Source organism: Acinonyx jubatus, chromosome D2 (assembly GCF_027475565.1).
Source record: "Acinonyx jubatus isolate Ajub_Pintada_27869175 chromosome D2, VMU_Ajub_asm_v1.0, whole genome shotgun sequence".
Lineage (NCBI taxonomy): Eukaryota > Metazoa > Chordata > Mammalia > Carnivora > Felidae > Acinonyx > Acinonyx jubatus.
In genome coordinates this window covers 10,693,631-10,701,691 of record NC_069393.1, presented here as the reverse complement: position 1 = coordinate 10,701,691, position 8,061 = coordinate 10,693,631, and the positions used below count along the sequence as shown (strand labels likewise).

Below are 8,061 nucleotides of genomic sequence, written 5' to 3'. Positions count from 1 at the left end.
AATGAAAAGGGATTCTTTTAATTTTTAATTGTAAAAATTTTTAATTAAGTTTATTTATTTATTTATTTATTTAGAGAGAGAGAGTGTGAGAGCTAGAGCAAGAGAAGGGAGGGGGAGGGGCAGAGAGAGAGGGAGAGAGAAAGGATCCCAAGCAGGCTCTGCTCCAACAGCACATACCCCAACGTGGGGCTCAGACTCATGAACCGTGAGATCATGACCTGAGCCGAAATCACAAGTCAGATGCTTAACCGACTGAGCCACGCCGGTGGCTTAGAATGTAACAGACCATCTTAGAATGTAACAGACCATCAGTGGCCTCAGCACTGTCTCCCCACTTTCTAGCATCATACCTATCACGAAGGAAGCACCCAGAGGAAAAAAGAATTCTTGAATGAATTATGACAAATTCATAAATACAGCCTAAAAATAGAGAGTCTAAATGTTGTCTTCCTACACTATGACATTCTCATGGAGTGGCTTCAATTTCCTGGGCAGTTTCACAACAAAAGTTAATTGGCTTTGTCAAGTGTGCTCTCTCACCCCATGGCCACTTTCACAACACACCATTTATTAGCAGATGAGAGTTATATAGCGATAAGTAAGCAAAACACTCAGATTCATTCATTTCTCTTCCGGCAAGCATGCATCATGTCAAACGCGGTGTTGGGGGCCCAGCGTACAACTGAACAAGAAAGAATCGGCTCGTGGCCTGGAAGAGCATACCTTCTGTTGCTCAGATTGTGGAAAGGGCCAGACTGCAAGGCGGAGTGATTCTCTCTAGCTTACTATTATCTCTGATTACTACGTGTCGTGGATAGTCGCTGCCTCCGGCTGAAAACTACAGAGGTTAAGGTCTCCTGCGTGCACGTGGCAGTTAGCACATCTGAAACTTCTAGGAAGCTCGTCTTCTCTTCTTCCTAGAACCAGCATCACTTCCTTATATCGGGAGGCGCTTTTATAGACATCTTCCATTTTTGGCCCATAGCAAAAGAGTTGAGAACTTATCATTTGCTCCGGTTTTTCACAGAACAACAGTGAAAAGACCTGAAGCTCTGGCAACCGGCCTATTCAGTAGAGTGCATGCTAGAACTTATTTTTTCCAAAACCAGACATAAATCCGTATTGTCTGTACAACATGCATAGGCCCAGTTTTCTCTGGAAAACAATAGCTAACATGCGAAGGTCAGCTCATTGGTGTGGTTCAGGGCCAGGAACATGGCCAAGTAGCTGCGCGCGCAGGGCTGGCAATGATCTGTGGTGTGTCTGGACCCACTGTGCTGTCCGCCATTGTAACCACTGTAGGGCCTCGCCCTTGTCCATGGGGCTGCCTGTGTAACAAGCAAACAAAAGTCATTATTGACAGGGTTGTTCACAAAATTATTGAACCAAGAGAGGAAGGACATCCAAGATCAAGAAGCTGGGGCATTGAGACCAAAAAGGGGAACTAAGATGGGGTGAGGGAAAGGCTGAAAGTGGACAATCCAATATCAGGGCCAAGAACCAATCCGCTGCATAAAGGGATACAGAGATGCCTGATGCTCAGGTGCAGAGCCAGAAGGATGAACATCTGAGAATGGGCTTGGGAACACCCAGCACGGGTTCAGATTCTTACGCCCTGACACAAAATGGCAGATTTTGGCAGTATGTAGAAAGTGTGGAAACAGGTAGAAAACCCCTTCACTTACTTGCGTGGATAACATGACTTGCTATGGGAAGAATTCTGCATTCAGTTCGCTTTCCCAATTGATGAACCTCCGAGCTCCTGTCTTCTCCCCTTCCTCCCTAGGGCACACTAGACACCCTGTAATCATTAAGAGAAGGCTCTTCGTCAGCTTGTGTCCCTTTTTGTCAGTTCCTGACTGTAATTTGAAATACAGGCATACCTCAGAAATACTGCAGGGTTGGTTCCAGACCGCTTCAGCAAGGCAAGTATCTCAGTAAAGCGAGTCACATGAATCTTTTGGCTTCCCAGTGCACATAAAAGTTGTGGTTACACTATATTGTAGTCTATTAAGTGTATAATATCAGTATGTCTAAAAAACAATCTATGTACCTTAATTTAAAAATACTTTATTAGGGCACCTGCGTGGCTCTTGATTTTGTGGGTTCAAGCCCCACGTCTGGCTCCACACTGACAGTGCAGAGCCTGCTTGGGATTCTCTCTTTCTCTCCCTCTCTCTGTGCTCCTCCCCTTTTCATGCTCTCCCTCTCTCAAAATAAATAAATAAATAAACCGTAAAAATAAACAAATAAAATAAAAATATTGATGCAGAGACATGAAATGAGCAAATGCTGTTGCAAATATGGAACCAATAGGCTTGCTTCCCACAGGTTTGCCACAAACCTTCAATTTGTAAAAAAAAAAAAAAAAAGACAATATCCGCAAAGAACAATTAAGTGAAACACAGTAAAACAAGGTATGCCTATAGTGGTAAAAGGGACAGAACAATCAACAATTGTGACTATCAGGGCACCTGGGTGTCTCAGTAGGTTAAGCATCCGACTTCTGCTCAGGTCATGGTCTCTAAGTTCGTGAGTTCAAGCCCCGTGTCAGGCTGTGTGCCGACAGCTCAGAGCCTGGAGCCTGTTTCAGATTCTATGTCTCCCTCTCTCTCTGCCCCTCCCTCAGTCACACTCTCTCTCTGTCCCAAAAATGAATAAACTTTAAAAAATTTTAAAAAATAATCGTGACTATCAATGGGATGGGGATCAATAGTGCGCTCAATCATCCAGATGCTTAAACAAACCTAGACTTTACTTTCCCCGCCAAGAAAACGTTGAGACTCGCACAAGCATTTGAGCACATTGAGTCGCAATTCTTGTTCAGTCATGTGACTGTACAAGTTACTGAGTCTATGTCCTATCCTTGGGTATTTGGCTGTTTCCAACTTACTGTGATTGTAGAAGAATGCTGATATAAATGTTCATGAATTCTTGGAAGCATCTTTCGGGGCTCCCTGATAAGAGAAGTGGATTTCTGCCACACTGTTTTCTATCACCCCATTGAGATGCAACGTTTCAGATCGCTCCTTTTGATAAATGATCACCAACTCCTGCTTCCATAAAATCACATCCCAGCCAGAGTTCATGGCCCCATCAGGCCTCTGTTTGTCTGAGAAGAGAGAAGAGATTCACAGCAGACACTCCTTTAGATTTATATTTTCACATAAGTCTTTTTGTGGCCAAAGATGCTGCCTATCCACTCACAACAGCAAGTTCATAGTGAGACACAGTAAGAAAAAAAGCTTGTATAAAACTTCGTGCCTAGGACCTAGCGAGGTGTGAACGTTGCCACTTCAGCTTCAGTGATGGTGCACCTGATATGAACACCATGGCTAAATGTCACGACTTTGTGATCTTTTGAAGCATTTGGAACCCACATTTTTAAAATCTGGGTACAACTGTCAGTGTTTCCTAATGCCTTGTCTATCCACAGTTAAAATGTGGGCTAAGCATTATCCAGAAATTAAGGAGACACTAGACACGCCTTTTTGCTCTTCCAATGGCATGATACGAGGCTTGAACTGCTTGCGTACCGGACCTCGAACTTCAGATTTTCCCATTTGGGGTCAGAATCGGGGACCAATTAGTAGGCAGAGGCCTGTCACTGCCCACTTCAGCTGTCTCCCGCATCACACCATGAAGGCTCTGTTGTCTCTATTAAGGAAAATCTGGGAATCTAACATGCAGAACAGTAGCGATAATTTCCATTTGTCAAGCCCTTCAGCTGCATTTCGGACAAGCCATCTTCTTCAACCTTGCCAACATCCCCGGGCACCTGTGAGGTGAATAGTATCATTTCCTTCATTTTCCCAGTCAGGAGGGCAGTCTCATACAAGACTCTAACTCAAGATGCCACCGAGGCCTAACGCCGAGATTAAAACAGAGCCGCAGCCACAGATGGATGATATCGGCTACCACGGATGCCCAAGACAACGAACAAAGTAAAGGTGGAGAGAATTAAAAACACTGCTTTGGCTGCTGGTGGGAATGCAAATTGGTGCAGCCACTCTGGAAAACAGTGTGGAGGTTCCTCAAAAAATTAAAAATAGACCTACCCTATGACCCAGCAATAGCACTGCTAGGAATTTCCCCAAGGGATACAGGAGTGCTGATGCATAGGGGCACTTGCACCCCAATGTTTATAGCAGCACTCTCAACAATAGCCAAATTATGGAAAGAGCCGAAATGTCCATCAACGGATGAATGGATAAAGAAATTGTGGTTTATATACACAATGGAGTACTACGTGGCAATGAGAAAGAATGAAATATGGCCCTTTGTAGCAACGTGGATGGAACTGGAGAGTGTGATGCTAAGTGAAATAAGCCATACAGAGAGAGACAGATACCATATGTTTTCACTCTTATGTGGATCCTGAAAAACTTAACAGAAGACCATGGGGGATGGGAAGAAAAAAAAAAAAAGAGGTTAGAGAGGGAGGGAGCCAAAGCATAAAAGACTCTTAAAAACTGAGAACAAACTGAGGGTTGATGGGCGGGTGGGAAGGAGGGGAGGGTGGGTCATGGGTATTGAGGAAGGCACCTTTTGGGATGACCACTGGGTGTTGTATGGAAACCAATTTGACAATAAAGTTCATATACTGAAAATAAATAAATAAAAAATAAAAATAAAAACAGTGCTTTGGGAGATATTTAAGTTACAGGAGGAGAAAGACAAGACCGTGAAGCTACGAGCATGGGTTATGGGAGAATCTGAAGGCAATGACAAAGGAGACATGATTCTCAAATAAATGCCATCAAATTCCAGAGTAGTAATAGAATGCCTAGCATACACCTATTGCTCATATAAAAGGATTAAAGTAAGTGGTGTTGAATATCCAGCTCAGATCAGGTATAAGTAATGGTGTGTGTGTGTGTGTATGTGTGTGCACTTCAATAAGAGGCTATAAGAGAAGGAGGCGGCTGGATGATGCTGAGGTTTGACGCCTGCAGGTGCTTAGGTGGGGAAAGAGCGCGGCAGGGTGGCCACTCTGACATGAGGGTCCGGTGGGGGAAATGACACGGCATGGGGATGGCCTGTGACCCAGAGAAGTCAACCAGGAGAGGGGTAACAGCTGCGGAGAAGAGACAGTTCGAGTGATGTGGTGTGAGTCAGGGAGCTGGAGGGAGAGGAGGCTGTGATCAGAGCGGCAGACTAGTTCCTGCCATTGCAACATGTCCCCGTTGGCACGAGGGTCAGCAACGGCCACAGGTTCGTGGAACAAACTGGGAACAGAGGCCACTACCGTTGAGAGTGTCAAGGAATCGCTGCAAAGTGGGTGAGGGGCCGCTTGAGAAATCCCACGGCCGACGCGTCACGTCCCCACCGCAGACAGGCCTCTGCCCCACGGCACCTGCTGGCACCAGGAGGCACGACGGACTTGACCCAGAGAGAGGCTGCCTCGCCCAGGAGCCGCCGGCGTGACGCGGTGTGCGGAGCGCGGAGTGCGGGCGGCTCCGGGAACCCTTCCAACGTCGTTGGGGGAAAGCTGGTGATGCAAACAGGGATGCGGGCGGGGACAGCCAGGGCACGGCCGTGAGTCATGCGAGCCCTTGACAGCAGCCGTCCCCCAGCCGCACGCAGCTGGCGGAAGCCCTAAAAAGGCCGGGGGAGCCCATCGCAGAGACACCTACTTGGGACGGCATGCCTCCTCTCTCCCGCAGTGTTTCTGTAAACACGGGCCCAGACATCTCCTTTGGCCTCCAGAGGAACATTCTAGGGCTCCGTTGCTTTCCGTTGCGAGATGCTGATGTCAGAGGCTCTTGTTTCCTCCAGTCGTTGACATTCAAATCAGTGCCAGCTCCTCACTAAGCGTTTCCAGCTTCCTCAAACGTAGGAGATCAAATCTCTCCCGGTCTCCACCCAGCTACCCAGCCTCGCAGATGCTGTGGGTTGTGCTGGTGTTAACTCAGGATCTGATAACCCCGGTCTCTTAAACACACAGACTGAGGCCGCAGGGCACACACACTCTACAGCCGGAGGAGCTCCAGGGAGGGGAGGGACCGGCTTCCCCAGTTCTGGGCGATGCCCAGCGTGCGCATCTCAGACCCGGATCTCAACTGGAATCCTGGCTCTCCCGCTGGTTGTCTTATGACCTGGGGAAATGAAACTTTCTGCGCCTCCATTTCTTCATCCGGCGAACGGAAACGATAATACCTACTTTCCAGAGCGGATGGCAAGATGAATCATGAGAATGTGCGGAGGATGCCTGAGGAGTGACAGCAGTTGACAGGGTACTAGGTCCACCTGTCACCCTCCCACGACTCTCTTCTTTTTTTTTTTTGCTTCTATAAGTACCATGGCCTGGGGTTTCTGCGACAGTGCAAAACATAACCTGTCACCTTATATTCTACTATTAAATTCCTAATTTAGTTAGGAATTAATTTAATTAATTAGTTAAAACGCATAATTTTTCTCCTACGAGTTGATTTTTATGGTCTTTCAACTGGTGACCTTTTTCTAGGTGGATTTCCACTTCCTTGCATCATTCTGGACCTCACCTCCCGTGGTTAGATGGGGTTTGCCATGGGCAGATAACCTCTTTGGAATCCTAGCCTCTGGAACCCCTCGTAAGAATGGCAGGTATCATGTCATGGTCAAATGCATACTGTGCACCCAGTGGCCTTTGAATCTGTCACTTGTTAGGAATTACCCTTCACACCTATAAAATCAACTTAGTACAAATACAGAGAGAGATAGGACTGGTTCCTTAAAGTGCGTGCATGAACTTTAGAAATCCTTTAGAAATCCAAGCACTGTATTTACTTTATAGTCTATGTGACAAAGATACCGACTTCTTATCCTCTGGGTACTCATTAATCGTGCTTAACATCTACTAGGACAGTAGTCCTCAAAATTTTGCTGCACAGTGGCATCACTTGGGAATCTTTAAAAAATGCAAATTTTTCTTTGCCATTCCCAGACGTTGTTGCCTTAATTGATACAGGGCTTGACTTGGGCGTTTCCAGATGAAGACGATTCTAAAGGCACAGAAAAGTTTGGCAACTGCTGTTTGAAACTAGTATCTACCCAAGAGCCATCATAGATAAGACGCTTACATCTGTGTATGTTTATGTTAATGTTACTCCAGTTGAGTCCACGGATTCATTCGGTAAACATTTGTAGACGTGTGAATCATCTTACTGCTCTCACCTCCTTACGCCGTGCAGACACTTGCATTTTCTACACATTGAGAGCTTGTGGCAACCTTGCGTCGAAGGAGTCTATCAGCATGTTTCCAACAGTATTTGCTCACTCCGTGTCTCTGTGACTCATTTTGGTGATTTGCACACTATTTCAAGCTTTTTCATTACATTATATTTGTTATGATGATCTATGATCAGTGATCTTTGATGTTCCTGTTGTAATTGTTTGGGGGCACCAGGAAACACACCCACATAAGAGGGTGAACTTAATCGATAACTGTTGTGTGTGTCCTGACATTTTCATTACTGAAGTTTTCCCATCTCTCTCCCTCTCCTCGGACTTCCCTATTCCCTGAGACAAACAATATTGAAATCAGGCCAGTTCATACCCCTACAACGGCCTCCAAGTGTTCAAGGAAAAGGAAGGGTCGTGTGTCTGTCACTTTAAGTCAAAAGCTAGAAAAGATTCATCCTAGTGGGGAAGGCATGATGAAAGCCAAGACAGGGCCAAAATCTAGACCTCTTGCACCAAACAGTGAGCCACATTGTGAATGCAAAAGAGAAGTTCTGGAAGGAAATTAAAAGTGCTACTCCATGAACACACTGATGATAAGAAAGCAGAACAGCTTTATTGCTGATGGAGGGAAAGTGTCAGTAGTCTGCATAGAAGATCAAACCAGCCACAGCATTGCCTTCAGTCAAAGCCTAACCCAGAGCAAGGCCCTAACTCTCTTCAATTCCATGAAGGTGGAAAGAGGTGAGGAAGCTAACAGAGGTTGGTTAGTGAGGTTTAAAGGAAGAAGCCATCTCCATAACATCAAAGTGCCAGATGGAGGGGCTCCTGGGTGACTCAGTGGGTTGAGTGTCCGACTTTGGTTCGGGTCACGATCTCACGGTTCATGAGTCCAAGCCC

General features: G+C 46.0%; 1 long non-coding RNA gene across 2 annotated transcripts; it reads right to left on the bottom strand.

Moving 5' to 3' along the window:
- Window positions 1-452: 452 nt before the first annotated feature.
- Window positions 453-4,448, bottom strand: LOC128312607 (uncharacterized). Of its 2 annotated transcripts, none has more exons than XR_008292096.1 (3): window positions 2,894-4,448; window positions 1,686-1,801; window positions 453-1,328 (listed from the first exon to the last, which is right to left on the bottom strand). It is a non-coding gene; the product is annotated as an uncharacterized LOC128312607 (long non-coding RNA). The 2 variants fall into 2 exon arrangements; XR_008292095.1 differs by having other exon boundaries at window positions 1,686-1,782; window positions 2,894-4,447.
- Window positions 4,449-8,061: the final 3,613 nt, after the last annotated feature.